The 20,694-nt window shown below is 48.4% G+C and overlaps 1 protein-coding gene across 2 annotated transcripts in view; it reads right to left on the bottom strand.

Moving 5' to 3' along the window:
* The window catches only part of LOC116437397 (CBP80/20-dependent translation initiation factor-like), a 484,652-nt gene that overhangs the window by 333,599 nt on the left and 130,359 nt on the right, over positions 1–20,694 (bottom strand). The gene's annotated exons all lie outside the window — the stretch shown is intronic.

Below are 20,694 nucleotides of genomic sequence, written 5' to 3'. Positions count from 1 at the left end.
GGTGAACTACCCATGGCTTAGTACTTGTATCAGTATCAGCATGTATATATGTATATAATTCGGGTGATGCATGTATTTATATAGTTAAAAGGGTTAAGTTTCATGTAACATGTTAGTATGGGAAAAAATTCGGGGTGGATAATGTTGGGGTTTTAAGAGATCTAGGTTTTTTTCTGTTAAAGGAATTTTTTCCCCCTACATACTGTTACTAAGGCGACAAATTGCTGGGTGCTTAAGAGAGACAAAAGACCTGACTGCTCCTTTTGTTTCACCTGGGTGTGTGGGCAGTTGGGTCTCCTGCGTTTGGACAGGCGTTCGGACAGAGAGGAGTCGGCTTGCTTCGGCTGCTTTTCCTTGTGCTGGAAAGCCCCGGGATCCCAAAGCCGCCTTCCCTGCCCCGCTGGAGGCCAAGCTGTGGCCGCCCTGCCCTGCCGCTGCTTATAGCCTTCGCTACGCTGTAGCCGTGCTCGCCCTGCCTGCCCAGAACTCCGGGAGGTTCCCCGCTTGGATACATCGCGTCTGCCATCTGGGATTTGTGTTCGTCCCTGCCGCTCCAGCCTGCCGTTCCAGCCTGCCGTTCCAGCCTGCTGTTCCCGAGGGTCCAGCCGGACACCGGGGCCAGCTGCCCAGGGGTTTGTGAAGCCTTTGTTCCATCCTTCCCCGGGACCCCAGACCACCAGTGCCGCGTGCTCCCCGAGCTCACTCTGGAGCGCCCTCTGCAGCCGCGGGGAAACCATCGCACCTGCCCTGCTCATCGGGAGCTGCCAGCGCCCCTGCCGGCTGCAAGCAGAACTGCACCCAAGGGGAAAAGGGCCTGACAGCCAAGAAGGCTGGCACTGGGTTTGTGATTGTTTGCTGTTACTGCCATAGTCGTTGTTTGTTTGACTGGTTATATATATAATAGTAAAGAACTGTTATTAGTATTTCCCACATCTTTGCCTAAAAGGCCCTTGATTTCAAAATTATAATAACTCGGAGGGAAGGGGAGTTACATCTGCCATTCCAAGGGAGGCTTGTGCCTTCCTTAGCAGACACCTGTCTTTCAAACCAAGACAACAGCCCGCCAGCTTTAAGGAGTAATGTTGCTCACAGGCGTGTGATGGAGCAAGTGTTGGTGGTTCCCTCCCCAGGACCAGGAAGCAGAAGCAATCCGTATCTTCTGCGATATCTGCTTATTTTGCCCAGCCAAGGGGTTTTCTTTTTCTCAGTCAAAGGGAAACAAACAGCTCCTATAAGCACACATATTTTCTTTCCATTTGGACAAGGCACCTCAGAAGAATGTACAATGAGAAATTAAATAATCAAGCAGGTAACAAAAGCAGGAAGAAATAAGGCTTTATCAATAGTTTCTCTGCTTGTACATTACAGGAATTATATAAAAAATAAAATAAAAAGAAAGCAAGCCAACAATGAGGGGTTTCTCCACTGTGGTACCACCAGGTGAAGGGTAAAGCAGAATAACACTGGAGACATGGACAGCAGGGCAGCATCACGTGAGGTGTCTACGTTGTTATTCTATACAATTTCATGTTATTGCCAGGGGTTGTTATGAATGTATTGTGATGTTGGCTTTTTTGCATGTTACTTAATGTTAGAAAAAACTTTACCTAGGTTCTGTAATGTAATACATGATATAGAATGTCTATTTTTTATGTAGTCAATTTAGAGAAGATAGGCAGAGAAAGTCTTCACATTCCTGGAGTATCTTATCAGAGAAGAAGAAAACCAGAAACCAGAGAGAAGAATTTATGGAGGGAGCAGAGACGGAATGGAGCCAAGGAGGAAGATAAGGCTGATCGGATGATACACAGAAACTCCAAAGGATTTATGAATCATGCATGATTGTGATGAGTATGCAATAAGAGATGTACTTTAAAGAGGATCTTTTGGATGTAGAAGTGTGCCTTTGGATCTCTGCCAAAGCACCTGGCCGTAATACCCTTTTTGCTATTGTCTTCTAATTGTCCCTTTTATTAAAGGTCTTTTAAAATTTTATAAAGACTGAACCTCATTTTTCACAGGGTGGAAGTAAGGAACTCTCCCTTTGAGAAGAGGGGCATGGCTTGGGGTCAAGAGAAGCATTGCGGGAGGGGAAAACCCGTCTGCCATTGTTCATTATCGCCTGGGGTAGTTGGTGAGCATTTTGCATGCAAATCACTCTCGCTTTTGTCCCTTCCCATTCCTTGGGAGAGCACAACTCCAAGAGGAGAACACAGTTGAGCTGACCAGAGCCAATCAGAGCCATGCCGATTGGGGCCAAGCGGACCCAAACGGAGCTGAGCAGAGCAGAGTTGAGCTGAGCCCAGCTGAAAACTGTCAAACACAGCCGAGCCCAGCGGAACAGGGTGGCCAGTCTGGGAAGAGTTGGAGTGGTGCAGCCTGGATGAGCTGGCTTGGAAGGTTTGTCCGTCATTGCTTTTCGTTGTCTTGGGGTCTGGGAAGGAGAACAACGGCTGCAGAAAAGGCCACCATCTTGTCTTTGTCTTGGCGGCAATGGGGAACTGAGTCAAGGTGGTGAGCATGTTTTGTGTGTAAATCACCATCTTTTTGTATACTTCTGTTATTAATATTGTGCTGTTATTGTTTGTTTCTCATCCCATTGCTGTTTCTTTTTAATAAATTTTTATCTTAACCCAGTCTCTTCCTTTGTCCCTTTGTCACCAGAGGGAGACAGGGGGAAGGGGAGTAGCTTATTTGGGGTTTGTTGGGGTTTAGGATTTTTCTTTTTGTTTCTTTCTCTCAGGAATTTTGTCCCATCTGTCCCTAAGAAACAATAACGACCGATACTTAAGAGAGACAAAAGAAGTTGCCAAGCTCAGGGGGGAGGAGGGCACCTGGCTGCACTTTTCTTATCTGAGGGTTTCTCTTGGAGGGGCAGAGATACCGCGAGAATTGGGCTGAGCACAGCTCCTAGCTCTCTTAGCTTTGGAGAAGGACGGTTGAGTTGCTGCTTACTGGGGGGGGGAATTCACTCCTGCTGCCGGACCCCACTCCGTCTTGCTTCTTCTGCTGTGGGTGAGCCTTTGCTCGTGAGAGCAGCCACTGAACTGGGACTTTATTAACACCCTACCTCATTAAAAAAAGACTTTGATCATCTGCTCAGGTGCCTCAGGGGAAACCCTGGGACCCCAAGCCCATTTCCCCTCCAAGGGAGACTCTCTCGGCCATGTTCTGGACCCAGCCCCTGCCATTTCTTTGCCACTGCTCTGGGATTTGCTACACTGCAGCCCCACACCCCCTGCCTGCCGGGACGTCCTGCGGTTCCAGCTACAGCTGTGGAGTTTCTGATACATCTCATCTACTACTCCGGGATTTTGCTTATCCCTGCCATTTCAGCTTGCTGCTTCCGAGGTTCCTGCTACAGCTCCTTTCGCCATCCAGAGGGGGCAGCAAGATCAGCTGCCCCTGGGGGTTTGTAAAGGAAGCCCCTTTTCCATCCCTTCCACCAGCTGCATCCGTCATTACCACGTGAGAGAGACGGCCAAACTCGTGACACAGCGCCCCCTGCAGCCACAGGAGAATCATCGCACCTGCCCTGCCTGGCCTGGAGCCACCAGTGTCCCTCCCAGCTGTGACCATAACTACACCAAAGGGGAAAGTGCCTGCAGCCAAGAGAAGGCTGTTACTGGTTCTCTGGTTTTGTTTGTTCTTGTTTGTTTGCCTTGTTATCCATATACATACTAGTAAAGAACTGTGTGGAGATAGAGCTAGAAAGCAGAAATGAGAGCACTGCTAAACTCATGTCAGAAGTAGACGCGCTAATGCTGCTAGGCCACAAACCGTGACAGGCAGTATGGCCTATAACAAAATAGTATAAGGGAGCAGCATACTTGGTATGTACCTGTGTCGGTTAGTGCTAGCTTGTAGTTTTGCAATGTTATTGAGAAACATAGATATGGTTGTTATAGTGATTGCTGCTTATATAAGAATTTATTTTTAGTTACTGCTGAAAAGGTATAAATACTCAGCTTTGTATCAATAAAATCGGCTTCTTGCATCCAAACAATCTGCCCCATCTCTTCCATCGTCGACCGTCTCGTGACAGAATTGTTATTTCTTTTCCCATATCTTTGCCTGAAAGCTCCTTAATTTCAAAGTTATAATTATTTGGAGGGAAAGGGGTCATATTCTCCATTTCAAGGGAGGTTCTCGCCTCCCTTGGCAGACACCTGTCTTTCAAACAGGGTTTAATTCCCCGCTTGTTTTAAACCACTTGTTGCGGTTTGGCCAAATTTAGAAATATATCCTCTGAGAGAAGGCACAACCACCCCTTCCCCCCCCCCCCCACCAGATTCGGGAAAAAATAAATTTTCCTCAAAGGAAAGTGAAGGAGATAAAACTATTTATTTACCAAACACACGGGAAAAGGAAAATAATGCTAAATAATAAAATCTTTCACTGTGGAGGAAAAACCTAGGAAAGTGTTTGAGTCCTCCCTTTGGTCTCCTCGGAGCTGGGGCTTGGCCCAGGGCCAGGCCCTCTGTGCCCTGTGGAAAGTCCTCTTGATGTGCTCTGAGGTTGAAAGCAGTCCAGTAGAAAAGGGAGAAAATCCGGAATTCCAGGGAAGCAAAAGCAAAGTTCAACTCTCAGTCTCTCTCTGGAGAACAAGAAACTGAAACAACTGGCCAAAAGCTGACTGGAAAGCAGCAAGCTGGGTGCTTCCTCACTCCCCTGCCGCAGCTGGGGAAAAAAAAACTGCTATCTGTGTGTGACCTTGAACAAGCTGCAAACTGCTTTGAAAAAGTTTTGCTCAGTTTTTTCCTTCCCCCTCTCAGGCTCAGTTTAGAGGCATAGAAAGGCACAAAAATTAATTTCTGGGCATAGGGCAGCGATATGGGATACACATCATAAGGTCACCCCAAGACACCACTCCAGATACAATTTTGATTTAAGCATTGCTGTATTAGGTACAGAGCCACTGGTTAAAAGGTTGCTTGGTCTATTCATGTGGTTGTGGTATCTAACCCTGTATATATTCCGTTATGTACCCCTTCTCTGTTGGGGAAGATGAAACAGGAAAGCCTTGTAGATATGATTGCCTGACAAAAGATTTTGGGAATATGAAAACTACAGGCAACATCGAAATGAAAGCCACTTTTGAAATACCAGGTCTTAGTTACTGAACAACTAGAAAACAATGGTATGGCCACTGAAGATAATCCCCTCTTGATGGAACAATACCCTCTGCTTGCAAGCGGTCCAAGGGTCAGAGCAGACCCTACTAGCTCAGCAGAAGGGGTCCAAAGAGTAGTTTTTAGAAGTTAAGATGTAACACTCTATGGTAATATAAGAACTCTTATAGGCTGTATGTAAATGCTATAGGATTTGTATCTTGTATTAGATTGGTTAGTGACAATTAGAATATTCAGTACAGAAGATGATTTATTGTATTGTAACCAGGACTTCAGACACTTCTCTTCCACTTCATTCCTTTCTTTCCTTACTTCCACTCTTGCTCTTACACCCTCTCTCTCTCTCTCACCTGCTTACTCTCTTGGGCCTGCTCAGAGCTGAGTCTGGCAGCTCTGAGCAGTGCCCCTATACCCACGCCTTTACAATAAACCCCATGTGTCCCAAGACCTGCCTATAGAGATCTCTCCGTCTCCGTCCCGACCGAACCCGCCCGAAACCTGCAGTCTGGCGCCCACCGTGATTGCCGAACCCGCACCCAGCACCTGCAGTCTGGCGCACAACGTGATTGAACGCCCTGTTCAGCTTTTCTCCATCTGTGGGACTCTTCTCCATGGACGGTAACTAAAAGACCAGTTATAGCCACCTAGAACTTGTCGTGAGCACAGCATACCGATGCTGCGCATCGTACTAGCTGCAGCTCTATAATTCTGCGGAGGCAGCCCTCGAGCACGGGGATTTACCTGGAGCTCTTGGAGGGACTCGCCTAGCAGACCTCGAGCACGGGCGGCCACTGCTGCGCAGCGGCTCCCTGGAGCTCTTTGAGGAGGTCTGCCGTATCACCCCTCGAGCACGGACACGCTGCCAAGCAGTGCTGACTGGAGCTCTGCGGAGGGAAACTTGCCGCACGCCCCGAGCACAGGCGAGTAGTGCTGAGCACCGCCTGCACTGGAGCTCTCAGTGCGGACCCACCCGTGAGGTCCTGAGCACGGAAAGCCGTTGCCAAGCGACGCCTGAAATTGGAGCTCTGGGAAAGGACCGAAAAGCGGCGTCCTGACTGCTGAGTGGAGTGCCTGCCAGCCCCGCACGACAGTCATCTGAGTAAGGACGCTGCTCCTGCTACATCATCTAAGTGAGTATCATACTGGTCTAAAAAAATGGGACAAACCCACTCTGCCCATGACAGAGATCTCTATAAGCAACTTAAGCATTTACTTATAAGTTCTGGTCCAAGTCAGCTGCCTAAACACGAGCTAAAAAATCTTTTAGAATGGACCCGACTGAATTTCCCAAATGCTGACCGTTCAGCCGTCTTTACAAGAGACTTTTGGGACACAGTTGGAGTTAAGCTCTTTAATAATATCTCCTACTGCGATATGGCAGCTGCGCAGCTGCTCCCAGCTTGCAGAGCGCTGGTAGAGCTGTTTACTGCGATAGCGCCGCCCGCAGCAGTCACCCCGCCGAGCCCGGCTCCTGCAGTGAGTCCGCCCCTTGCCGCCGCGAGCCCGCAGCGGAGTACGGCCCCCGCCCCTCCGCCAGACCCCGCGGCTCCGATACCCGCGGTCCGCCTGACTCGCGCCGCCCCGCCCCCCGCGCTCGCGGTCCCCGCACCCGTTACCCCGGCCCCAGCCACCCCACCGGACCCTACGGCCCCTCCCGCCATCCCCGCCCCCGCCATCCCACGCGTCCCCGCTCTCCCATCCCCCGCTGCCCCCGCCCTCGGTTCCAGCGTCTCCGCGGCCCCGCTCCTTGCCCCTGCCCCCCCGTGCCCCACCCCCGGTTCCGTCACCGCGGCTCCACCCCCCCCGCTGCCGTCACTGCTACCCCACCCCCCGCTGCTGACATCATGCTGTCCCCGCCCCCTGGCGGTACCCCTGCGGGACCAGCGCCTACCCCCCTGCTGCCTACGGGTGTTACCCCTACCCCAGCCGCGCCGCTTATGGCCATGGCTGCCATTATAGCCGGCCCCCCCCAAACCCAAGTCGCGACCCTTCTTCCAGCCCCCCAGATCCCCCCCCCGACACGGCGCCGATAGTAGCCATTGTTCCATCCGCGGCCGCCGCTGCTGCGTCTTCACAGTCCCCTGCCGTTCCCAAACCACCGGCGCCTACAGCGCGGGCCACGGCCGCGCTGCTGTCTCCGGCACCCCCTGTGCACGTTACCGCAGAAACCCTACCCCCCCACCCTGCCGTTCAAGCGCACACAGCACGCCCCGAGCTGTCCCCCGACCCCGCGGCAGCACGGACGCCTGTGTCTACTCCCGTCCCTGCTGCCGTTCCTGTGCGGTTCCCTGATCCCGGCATACCATCGCTTGCGCTCGGACGCGAGCCACATGATGCCGGTGCCGCGCTGCCTGCACGGATGTCTGCAGTCTCCCCCGTACCTGCCGTTGCTCCAGCTCCGTCTCCCGGCACCGCGGCTCCGCCACCGCCGTTTCTACCCGCGGCACCACCACCCACCCCAGCCCAGCCTACAAGCTCCCAGCAGCAGCACGCCGCGATCCAGCCACCAGCCCTCCTGCCTCCCGCAGCCGCAGCCCCAGCCCCTGGTTCTGCAGTCCTGCCATCTCCTGCTCTGCCCCAACCGCCTGCCACACAGACTGCCGCCATTACATCCTGCCGCGCGGACCTGATGATGCAACACACGCATGCGCAATTGCTGCAACTCCCAGATCACCGGTATCACTCCGCTCGAACTTCTCCAACCTCAGCACCGCTCCCGGGACCAGCCGCGCATCCTCCCGCGACTCCGCCGCGCAGCTCCACCCCGCCTCCTCGCCCGCCGCCACCGAGATCGGCTGGACCACTCTTGAGCTCTGCCGTGTCATCATCGCCCCCGCCGGGTCCCATCCCCGCGCCGCAGCCGCCCCCACCGGGGTCCCCCAACACCACGCAGCCGTATCCCTCCGCCGCCCAGCCGTATCCCTCCGCGCAGCGCAGCCTCGCCTCAGAAGCCGCGAGCAGGGGGGGAACAGAGAGCAATGATGCAGCTCCAGTGGCAGGGGAGACGGAGAGCCCCTCTGCCGGAGCTGATGCTTTAACACAAGTAAACTCTGAAAAGCAGCCAGATTTGTTTGCAATGAACCCCAGAGTCCCGCCAGCGAGCGACGGAGATCTTGCAACCCAGAAAGAGAAAACGAGTTCTGAAAGTTTGTCAGCGCTACCTTCTGAATCAAAAAATCCTCCAAAGTGCTCAGATTATTCTAAATTAACAGATTGCCATGAAATAAGACCCCAAATCTATAAAGATGAAAGTCTTAGTCTATTAACTAAGCCTGTGATAGCTAGCCAACAGCCTGACAGTCCTAAAACGTGGGCTCCCATCCACACTCTCGAAATTAAAGAACAAAAAAATGCTGTAAGATACAGTGGCATTTGCTCTCCATACCTTAAGCAACTGCTAAAAAGTACCCTAAAAGGAACACATCAAACTTTAAAACGCATTTTAAATCAACAGGAAAGGGGAGAAGCCCAGGATACACCTCAAAGAAAGTTGAATAAAACCTTGTATGTTTTTAATTTCTTGAATAGCTCTGCAGAAGAGCCTGATCCCTCCATTTATAGACATTTCTTAAACAACAAAAAAGCAAAACTGAAGGAGCACCCCCTAGTTTTAATTAAGAATTTAGCATCAGGAAAAATAAAAAGACCTTATGATCTTATAATGTGGGGAAAGGGATTTGCATGTCTCTCCACAGGTGAAGGAACCACGTGGACTCCAGCAAAGAACGTGAAGCTGTACCACGCATCAAAGCCCACTGTCGGTTCCACTTCAGCCAGTGACCCCACGAGTGGAAGCCGAGAAGCCGGCACTGAAATGTGAACCAGGCAGAACCACTGAGAGAAGATTGTCTGCCAAAAACAGCTCAAGAAAAGAATGGAGTTTTAGCATTATTTGTGTAGATGCATGTTGCTTTTAACCTTTTGTTTTAGTTTTTGTTGTGAAGCTTTACCTGTAAATCAACCGAAGACAAATGTCTAGGTTGCTTTAGCCAAATCTGCAGGCTCCGATACCATCTGTCTATCTGACACAAGCCCTGACAAACCTTTTTCAACTTGTTTAGTTGGAATGCCTTTACCAGAAAGTTTTAGTAATGTTACTTATGATAAATATTGGCCATATGATAATGATCACATTTCTCCAACTCCCAGCCATAGACACCAAACTTACATTGATTATCTTTTATTAGCACATGGGCATGGCTGTGAAGATTTTGAAGGATTATGCTGTATGAACTTATCCGATCATTCTGTTTCCATTCACAAACAGTTACAAAACCTAAGGGACCTAGCTAACCAAATTACAACAGATAACCCGTCTTGGCTAGACAGTTTGTTTGATGGTTGGAGCTTTGCACCTTGGCTAAGGGAACTCTGTAAAATAGGCTTGATTATTCTAGTAGTAATAATTATAGTTTTAGTAGCAGTACCTTGTATACTTCAGTGTGTGCAAAAAATGACGAGTAGGACTATGTCTAATATCTTATTTGTTCATCAGAACAGGGGAGATGTTGGGGAAGATGAAACAGGAAAGCCTTGTAGATATGATTGCCTGACAAAAGATTTTGGGAATATGAAAACTACAGGCAACATCGAAATGAAAGCCACTTTTGAAATACCAGGTCTTAGTTACTGAACAACTAGAAAACAATGGTATGGCCACTGAAGATAATCCCCTCTTGATGGAACAATACCCTCTGCTTGCAAGCGGTCCAAGGGTCAGAGCAGACCCTACTAGCTCAGCAGAAGGGGTCCAAAGAGTAGTTTTTAGAAGTTAAGATGTAACACTCTATGGTAATATAAGAACTCTTATAGGCTGTATGTAAATGCTATAGGATTTGTATCTTGTATTAGATTGGTTAGTGACAATTAGAATATTCAGTACAGAGGATGATTTATTGTATTGTAACCAGGACTTCAGACACTTCTCTTCCACTTCATTCCTTTCCTTCCTTACTTCCACTCTTGCTCTTACACCCTCTCTCTCTCTCTCACCCACTTACTCTCTTGCTTTCTTGGGCCTGCTCAGAGCTGAGTCAAACAGCTCTGAGCAGTGCCCCAATACCCACGCCCTTTACAATAAACCGACTGTGTCCCAAGACCTGCCTATAGAGATCTCTCCGTCTCCGTCCCGACCGAACCCGCCCGTAACCTACACTTCTCAGTGCTCTTTTTCAGAGCAGGCAAAGGGATCAGGATTGCTTTGTTGATGTCCTGTGTGATATCAGCTTATGACATGATAACATCAAGGGCAATGAAGGTTATTTGGGATGTATATTCAGTGTTGCTCTCCTGCCCTGGCCTTGGGTGCTGCCTCCGGGAATTCATTAATAATCATACCCAGCCTGTGGGGGGAACAGGAGAGGATTATTTTCCCAACCTGTTCACCCCCTTTTCCTCCTTCAGGCCTGTTACAACAGCTTTTGAGAATTTTGAATTCCCCTTGGATGTTAAGGAAAGCATGTTCTTGATGCTAAATCTGCCAGGTCTCCTCAGTGTCATCACCATGATTAGAGTTACAAAAGAGATTTCTAGGAAGGTCCTTCAGAGATCTGCCCTAAGAGTGGATAGTCCTGAGTGGCATGGAATGTGGGAGGACATGGGCCAATATTTGGGGACATTCTTTGCTCCAATGGTTCGGAAGTTCACCCCAAACAACTACAGGACCCTGATAAAGTGACAGAATATTTGCAAGGAGAATGCTGTGGCAACTCCAGAGAGGAGCAACTTATTGCAGTGTGTTGGGCCCTGGCTACTATTTATCAGACACTGCTCGATACTAGACAGCACCCTCAGGGGAAGAAGGACAAAAGCAGAGCAATGGGCACTGTGGCCACTCAAACTGCAGCTGAACCAGAGGAACAACCAGTGCTGGTAGCAGTTGCCCCTATACAGAAGAAGAAATCCAAGACCAAATCAGTTTGCTTAGTGAGGGATGAAGAGGAAGTAGGGCCCTCACAACAGGAGGAAGAGGAAGGGCTAGCAATAATCACTCGATCCCTGTATCTGGGTGAGCTGTGAGATATGTGAAAACATTTTAGATGCCAGTTGGGTGAGCCCCTGGTGACTTGGCTGCTTTGATGCTGGGATAGCGCAGCCCACGATATGAAACTAGATGGTAGTAAAGCCAAGCTACTGGGATCCCTGTCCCAAGATGTGGGCATTGACAAGGGTATTGGGAAGAGGACAGAAAGCCTCTGGAGGTGACACCTGTCAAGTGTGAGGGAAAGGTATTCTTGCAAGGATGATCTAGTAGTGTGTCCAAGCAGGTGGAACGCCATGGAGAAAGGTATTCGGTACCTGAGAGAATTACCTGTGCTGGAGGTACTCTATAGGAATTCAACTAAGCAGTCCCCTACAGATTCAGATGAGGTCTGGTATACACAATCCATGCGGCAGAAGTTTGCACGGAGTGTGCCATCGCTGTATGCCAACTCATTGGCATTTATGTCAATGAAAGAACAGTCAGTGCTTCAGGTGACAACCCGACTCTGGCAATATGAAGTTTATCTTTTTTCCTCCCTACCAACCTGCACCACGGCTGTGGAAAGACTGTCCAAGACTGTGGACAGATTGGAAAGACTTGAGCAAACTAGAGAGGAAATGTCCCATGCCCCACCAGTATCGACCAGAATCTCTGCTACTGGGAGCAAGTGCACCCCTGCTCAAGAGAGAGGGTCCACACGACAAGGTAACCTGTGGTTTTGCCTGCATGACCACAGAGAGGACATGAGGAAGTGGGATGGAAAATCCACCTCTGCCCTAGCAGCACGGGGATGTGACTTGAAAGGGAAAACAACCATAAGAAATATGTTGCCTCTCGGAGGCGTAGCGACCTGGTTCAGGAACGGTACGATGACCACCTCAGGTCGTTCGGGCCATCAGCTCACAGGCACCAATGTGGTGGACGGAAAATGGCGTTTATTCATGGGTTACATAGGGTTAAATAACCTGGGTTTACCGCGTCACTTCCTTCTGGTCACGTATTACCTGTAGAGGGGAGGGGTTCTACCTGTCCCGCACAACGTGATATCTTCCGAACGCCTGTCCCTAATCTCCTACAGAAATACTTCAAGGTTAAATGTTGCTCCAGTTTCCTGTGGGCAAGTCCTCAGACAGAATAGAAGGGCTGATGTTACTTCTGATCCTCTTGAAGGGACCTCCAGTTCATATTTACAAGAAGTGAGCAATGAGTACTATGACCAGAACTAGTGGGGCCCTGCCTCTGGCCAGGTGGAGGAAAGGGACAATCGGATCTATTGGACTGTGTGGATCCGATTGCCTAGCACATCAGACCCACAAAAGTATAAGGCTTTAGTTGATATGAGTGCACAATGTATCCTGATACCATCAAGATATGTAGGGGCAGAATACATTTCTATTTCTAGGGTGACAGGGGGGTCCCTACAGCTGACTGTACTGGAAGCTGAAGTGAGCCTGACTGGGAATGAGTGGCAAAAACATCCCATTGTGACTGTCCCAGAGGCCCTGTGCATCCTTGGCATAGATTGCCTCAGGAGAAGGTATTTCAAGGACCCAAAAGGGCATCGTTGGGCTTTTGGGATAGCTGCTGTGGAGACAGAGGAAATTAGACAGCTGAATACCTTGCCTGGTCTCTCAGAGGACCCTTCTGCTGTGGGACTGCTGAGGGTTGAAGAATAACAGGTGCCGACTTCAGGTGGGGGAAGCCATGCAGACAATCAATGTGATAGGTAATGCAAGCTTCGTTTATTAGCAATACAGAGGCACTTATATAGTATTGAATACAAGCTTATCAGTTCTTTAATTAGTTTAAACTTACAAAAGCGCATTCTTACTTCTACATAATTGGGTTAGATAAAAGACTACATTTGGCAAGCTTTATGTTTTGTCTTGAGAGATCAAAGTTTCTCCTCCCTTCTCATGGTCAGCACATCTTTATCAGAACAGCACTGTACCTCCTAAAAACTCCCTTTTTGTTCCCAGGCCTGTTTCTCATGCAGGCCTTTGCTTGCAGGCTTTTTCTTTGTACAGTTCTGTTATTGATTTGTTCCCTTTATCAATAATCCATGTCCCTGATCCTCTAACCATTCTGCAACAAACAGGTACCAATTGCTATCACAACAGTGTGTGGATACACAAATGCTGTTAGCAAGGAATTTTCCTGCTGCTTTCTAAGCTGTGGGATACTTTTCTCTCTCATGAAGAGATTAGCAGAAGTTCTATAAACTATGAACACCTGTGACCTTGTAGAACTATGTTTATGGTACAGTAGAAAAATATTTTGACAATGGATGTTTAGGATTTCTAGCCAATCCACCCAGGGGGTGGCTGATCCTTGGTCCAATTAGACTATGAAGAAAAAAGTCTATAAAAGAGTTTGTAAAATAATTAAATAAATCAATCTTGCTGCACAATTCCTGCCTGTTGGATCTTCTCTCCTCTCCTCCCTATGGCTGCAGGATACAGTAATAACAGTGCACCATCAAAAATACTGCATCAACCAGGACACTGTGACCACTGTCCATATAAATGATTCGTGAACTGGAGAGCCATGGAGTGGTCAGCAAGACTCCTGTGGATACAAATATGCAGCTAGCAAGAATTTCTCTTGCTTCTTTCCAGTCTCGTGAGATATTTTTCTCTCTCACAGAAGATATTAGCAGACTTCTATAACTATGAACACCTGTGACCTTGCAAAGCTTTGTTTATGGTACAGTAGAAAAATATTTTGACAATGGATGTTTTAGGATTTTAGCCAATCGCCCCAAGGGGTGGCTGATCCTTTGACCAATTAGACTATGAAGAAAAAAGTCTATAAAAGAGTTTGTAAAATAATTAAATAAATCAATCTTGCTGTACAATTCCTGCCTGCTGGATCTCTCTCCTCCTCCCTACCACTGCAGGACACTGTGATAGACTCCCTCACCCTTTCATAGTCCTATATGGCCTGTGCATAAGTCCAGTGGAGAGTGGAGGCTGACAGTAGACTATCATGGCCTGAACAAAGTCAGACCACTACTGAGTGCTGCTGTGCCAGACATGCTGGAATTCAAGAATGAACTGGTGTCCAAGGCAGCTAACTGGTACTACTGTTGACATTGCTAATGCATTTTTCTCCATTCCTTTAGCAGCAGAGTACAGGTCACAGTTTTTTTTCACTTGGAGGGGCATCCAGCATACCTGGAATTGACTGCCCCAGGGGTGGAAACAGCCCCATGATTTGCCATGAACTGATGCAGACTGCACTGGAAAAGGGTGAGGCTTCAGAACACTTGCAATACATTGATGACATCATCGTGTGGGGCAACACAGCAGAGAATGTTTTGGAGAAAGCAGAGACAATAATTCAGATCCTCCTGAAAGCAATAGCAAGACATTGTCAGATTCCAATGGACCTGGTCAACAAAATAGCAGCTATGTCCCCACTGACCAGCAAGAAGAAAACACAGGGTTTCCTAGGTGCTGTGGGTTTTTGGAGAATGCATATTCCAGAACACTCAGATTGTAAACCATATCTATCATGTGATATGGAAGAACAACAATTTAAAGTGGGGTCCTTTGGCAATCAGGTCTAAACCCAGAAGAGCAAAGAAAATTAAGTGTCTGTGTATAAACCGGTGTCTTGGGGTGAACTTATGATGTGTATCCCATATCGCTGCCCTATGCCCAGAAATTAATTCCTGTGCCTTTCTATGCCTTTAAACTGAGCCTGAGAGGGGGAAGGAAAAAACTGAGCAAAACTTTTGCAAAGCAGTTTGCAGCTTGTTCAAGGTCACACAGAGATAGCAATTGGTTTTCCCCACTGCGGCAGGGGAGGGAGGAAGCACCCAGCTTGCTGCGCCCAGAACAGTTTTTTTGGTCAGTGGTTCAGCTGCTTTGTTCTCCGGAGAGAGACTGAGAGTTGAATTTTTCCTTCTCTGGAATTTCAGATTTTCTCCCTTTGCTACTGGACTGCTTGATTGCTTTAACATCAGAACACATCGGGAGGACTTTCCACCGGGCACAGAGGGCCTGGCTATGGGCCAAGCCCCAGCTCCGAGGAGACCAAAGGGAGGACTCTAACGCTTTCCCAGGTTTTTCCTCCACAGCGAAAGATTTTACCATTTAACATTATTTTCCTTTCCCATGTGTTTGTTAAATAAATAGTTTAATCTCCTTCACTTTCCTTTGAGGAAAATTTATTTTTCCCGAATCTGGTGGGGGAGGGGTGGTTGTGCCTTCTCTCAGAGGATATATTTCTAAATTTGGCCAAACCGGTACAAATGGAAAGAACATAGAAGGTTCAAAATATATCAAAAAATGAGATTAAAACAAAATGAGGTTAGATGTTGGCACCAAAAACTTGATATGTGTCATGGGTTAGCTAGCATAGTCCCCGAAGTGATGTTCTTGCAAAGGGGTGCTAACAGCTTCCTCTGTGACTTGACAGGACCTATCAGATTGCCAGTTTGAATATGGACAATTCTTTAAGCCACTTAAAGTTGCGACCGCCTCTGTGATCCACACTTAAGAATAGAAAACCCCGAGGCAGAGTCTCTGTCTCGTTTCTGGTGCTGGGACAGGTGGCTGCGGGGCCCTGCGCGGGGACCAGTGGGCCCGGCCCAGACCCTGCTCGGGCCAGGCCGGGCCGGGCCGTGGCCATCCTGGAGCCGATGGGCCCTGTTCCACCCGCAGAACTCCCCCCACAGCAGGGCTGTGGGCAGCCGGAGTGGCTCGGCTCCCCTTCTCCAGTGAGGCCAAGATTCAGCTAAAGCTGCCCTGCTGTCCGGCAAAAGATCATGTGACCAGCAGCGATAAGCTTCATTCCAGCTGCAAGGCCGAGGTGAGATTAACTCTTTTAGTGCTATGAAGAGCTGAAAACCTGAGGGAGAAGAAAGAGGAGACGCTTAAATATGAAAATCTGTTGTAAAGCTATAATGCGTCAGAGTATCCCGTTGTAATTTCATGAAGGCATGGGGGGTGGAGCGTTCAGCTTGTACTTGTGAGCAAAAGCACCTGCGCTGAGATAGGCAGATGCTGAAGCAGCTGTAATTTCATGAGAAGTTTGAACAGGGAGAGATGGAAGCGATGAGGACTTTTGCTCCAAATGGGAAAGGAGAAAACCTCAGTTCCTAGAGATGCTCCCAGAGATAGTCCTAGAGATGAAGATGAGGAAGACCCTTTGCTCCCAGGGAAGGAGGAGGGCCTCTGTTCTTAGAGATGAAATGCTCCCAGAGATGGGTGAAGAGAACTTTTGTTTCTGAATGACTCAACCTTAAATTTATACCCCAGTAATTCAAGAGTGGACCCTCAAAAGCAGTTGTGGGAAAAGCTGCAAGTCATGGGAAGGGACTCGCGTGCAAGCAGAGAGACTCCTCTTCCTAAATGGACTGAACAAGGCTATTATGGAAGTGGTAAACAGACTGGACATCTTAAGGGTTGTCTTTCTACATTGTCAGTGGGAGAAGGGAGACAGGTGGGGGGGGAGGAGAGAGTTCTGAAGGTGTGGTATGATTTTTTTTCTCTCTTCTTTTAGGTCTGTTAATAAACTTCTTTATATTCTTTCAAGTTTGGTGCCTGCTTTGCATTTCTCCTAATTCTTATCTCACAGAAGGTAAACAGTAATGAGTATTTTGGACCAAACCACTACACTAAATTGGTGTTTCCGCCCGGTTACAAACCAAGCCTGCTACAATATATTTTATTTAATAGTGAAAGAGGCAAGGAGAAAGAAAGAAAGAAAGAAAGAAAGAAAGAAAGAAAGAAAGAAAGAAAGAAAGAAAGAAAGAAAGAAAGAAAGAAAGAAAGAAAGAAAGAAAGAAAGAAAGAAAGAGAGAAAGTAAGTGAAGTAAGTGCGAGGAGGTGGGGGAACAGGGAGAGAAGTGACAGGGGCTAGGTGGAAGCATATCATCCTTCTGAGGGTCCCAATGATGTCTTGCTGCTCCCCTCCATCTGGTCTTCTGGTGGTGAGGGTCCCCCGCTGCCTCAGCCAAGCTGCGCCAGGCCACCACACGCCGCCACAGGCAGAAGAGTATAGAATCCAGTAGATTAATATATGCTTTGGGCCAGGTGGGAACACCCACGTGCCTCCCTTGCAGGAGGTCAGTTTGACACTGTCCCTTGCAACACTGAGGATTTGTTGCATCATCTCTGGTGCAGGGTCTAGGGACCCCTTGGGGGGGACCTTTGATGGGCCATGACACCCCCTCTGCTGTCCTTCACATGGATGCAGCTTTTTCCCCGGGTGAAGGGCCCCTCAGCTGGGCTTCTCTGCACAGCGGAGGATGGGTGTTCATTGTGCCTCTGACCAGAGGCTTTTCCAACACACACCCAAAGCATCTCTCCCCCCACCCTTTGGTTCAAGGGTCTGTTCGAGCCTGGCAGCTGATAGCCCTGGGGCTGTGGCCTCCACCCCAAAGGTGCTAAGCTTGATCCCTCTGAAAGTCTCTTTCTCCCCCAGCCCAGACCTGAGTCACTTTATCTTATCTTCATCAGTGAGCTGTGTGTAGGGCCTCTCAAAGCCCCATTCAGGGTGTGTTGGTCTTCTCAGCAGCTTTTGTAATACAGTTTTAAGTCCTTCATGAAAATGTTTGTCATAAACTATAGTATTTCAGTCTCTGACAGGACCCAAAAAACAACAAGCTTTTGAACAGATTAAACAGGTGAATGTTCATGCAGTAGCCCTTGGGCCAGTCAGGACAGGACAAGATGTAAAAAATGTGCTCTACACCACAGCTGGGGAGAATGGTCCTTCCTGGAGTCTCTGGCAAAAAGTACCTGGGGAGACTTGAGGATGACCCCTGGGGTTCTGAAGTCGGGGATAAAAAGGATCCGAGGCCTGTTACACCTCAACTGAAAGGGAAATGCTGGCAGTTTATGAAGGGGTTTGAGTTGCTTCACAAGTGATTGGCACTGAAGTACAGCTACTCCTGGCACCCTGACTGCCAGTGCTGGGATGGATGTTCAAAGGGAAAGTCCCTTCCATGCATCATGCCACTGATGCTAGGTAGAGTAAGTGGATAGCTTGGATCATATAGTGAGCTTGAATAGGAAACCCCAATCGCCCTGGGATCTTGGAAGTCACCACAAACTGGCCTGAAGTTGAGAATTTCAGACGATCATCAGAAGAGGAGGAGGAACAGGTGAAATGTTGAGGAGGCCCAACCATGTAATCAGCTACCAGAAAATGAAAAGTGATACGCTTTCTTCACTGAGTTCCTGCTGTATCATAGCTATACATAGAAAATGGAAAGTTGCTGTATGGTGTCCTACGAGGTGAGTCACAGAAGCTATTGAGGGACAAGGTGGATCAAATCATGTTGCAGAGATGAAAGCTGTCCAGCTGGCTTTAGATAACGCTAAACAAGAGAAATGGCCAGTGCTCTACCTGTACACTGACTTGTGGATGGTGGCAAATGCTCTACAGGGGTGGCTGGACTCATGGAAAAAGACCAGTTGGCATAACAGAGGTAAATCCATCTGGGCTGCTGAACTGTGATTTTGTCAATACCACCTGTTGTTCTTATGTGGACCAAAATGGGAGAATTAAGAAAGATTTGGATGAAATTTAGAAAGGAACTCAAATTCTACATGAAGTAGCTTCTAGAAATAACATCTTAAATTTTGATCATATTTGTGATACCCTCACCTCATGGTTACCAAACTAGGCCTGGGTAAAAGAAATATTCATAATAGCTGCGATTGTAGCTATTATCTGTGTAATAGCTTGTGGAGCAGCCGGTTGTGTAAACCGGTTCTGCGGGTAAAGAATAGAGTAGAGTAGAGACTAGACAAAGTAGAGTTTTGTTAGTCTCTAAAAGGGGGGAAATGATGCCATGAAGGTTTTGCCTTTTCTTTTATACCCCTGTTATACCTTTTTTACAACTTCTGTATTCTTAGTGCCTTTTGCCTACATTCTTGGACTTGTTTGTCAAGCTGAGAGACTAAACATTTTAGAAGCTTCGTAGTCAGGGATCAGTGTGCCCCAGACCCCAAGGTCCTCTCCAGAACACATTCTGTAAACTAAGATAGAACCATGCAGGGGAAGGCTCCTTGGGGAGGGGGGCTCACTTGAGCCTCTCATCGGGGAATCTTTGATAGATATGCTAATTAGTAAGACCTATAATGTTATACCCGATCTTTTGGGGGTGTGCACTGCGGTGTGCATTTCAGTGCATTTGACCTGGACATGTGCACCTAAGGATCCTTAAAATACCAAGGCAAAATCCCTTTTCCCCTTCTAGCTATGTTTGACTCTTGATTTTAAGACCAGGAAAAGGCATCACTGTGGCACGACATTGCTACCTGGGTAGAGAAGTTGGCTGTAAAAGCACATCATGTAGATGCACATGTACCCAACAGTCGGGCTACTGAAGAACATCACAACAATGGACAGGTGGATCGGACTGCCAAGATTAAAGTGTGTCAGGTAGATCTGGACTGCCAAGATAAGGGTGAATTATTTCTCACTTGGTGGGTCCATGGCGCCTCAGGTCATCAGGGAAGAGATGCAACATACAGATGGGCTTGTGATCAAGGGGTGGACTTAACTATGGACAGTATCTCCCAGGTTATCCATAACTGTGAAACATGCACTTCAATCAAGCAGGCCAAGCTGGTAAAGCCTCTGTGGTATGGGGGACGATGGTCAAAGGATAAATATGGGGAGGCCTGGCAGATCGATTACATCACACTCCCGCAAACCCGCCAAGGCAAGCGTTACATGCTTACAATGGTGGAAACAACCACTGGATGGATGGAGATGTACCCTGTGCCTCACACCACTGCCCAGAACACTATCTTGGGGCTTGAAAAACAATTTCTGTGGAAACACGGGACCCCAGAAAGAACTGAGTCAGAAACAGGACTCATTTCAAAAATACCCTTATATTCCCTATCATGCACCAGCCTCTGGAAAAATTGAATGGTACAATGGACTGCTAAAAATCACAGCAGAGGCAATGGGAGGTAGGAACTTCAAACATTGGGATCTACATTTAGCAAAGGCCACCTGCTTAGTTAACACCCGAGTCTCTACCAATCAAGCTGACCCTGCCCAATCAAAACCTGCATGTACCTTAGAAGGGAATAAAGTCCCCATGGTGCATATAAGTGTTGGGGTTTTAGGAGCTCTCCTGTTTTTTTTTTTTTCCTGTTAAAGGAATTTTCCCCATACATGTTGCTAGGGGGACAAATTGCTGGTGGCTTAAGAAAAACAAAAGACCTGGCTGCTCCTTTTGTTTCACCTGGGTGTGTGGGATGTCGGTCTTCAGCATTTGGACAGAGAGGGAGGCTGCTTTCTTTGGCTGCTTTTCCTTCTGCTGGAGAAGCCCTGGGATCCCAAAGCCGCCTTCCCCGCCCCGCTGGGAGCCGGGCCATGGCCGCCCTGCCCCGCCGTTTCTTCGAGCCTTTGCTACGTTGTAGCCCTGCTCGACCTGCCCAGAACTCCGGGGGGGGGGGGTTCCCCGTTTGGATACATCTCGTCTGCCACCAGGGATTTGTGCTCGTCCCTGCTGTTCCAGCCTGCCATTCCAGCCTGCTGTTCCCGAGGGTCCGGCTGGACACGGGGATCAGCTGCCCAGGGGTTTGTGAAGCTTTTTTGTTC

Source organism: Corvus moneduloides, chromosome W (assembly GCF_009650955.1).
Source record: "Corvus moneduloides isolate bCorMon1 chromosome W, bCorMon1.pri, whole genome shotgun sequence".
NCBI classification, from domain to species: Eukaryota; Metazoa; Chordata; class Aves; order Passeriformes; family Corvidae; genus Corvus; species Corvus moneduloides.
Note: the sequence above shows the minus strand (reverse complement) of the source record. Positions and strands in the feature narration are given on the sequence as shown.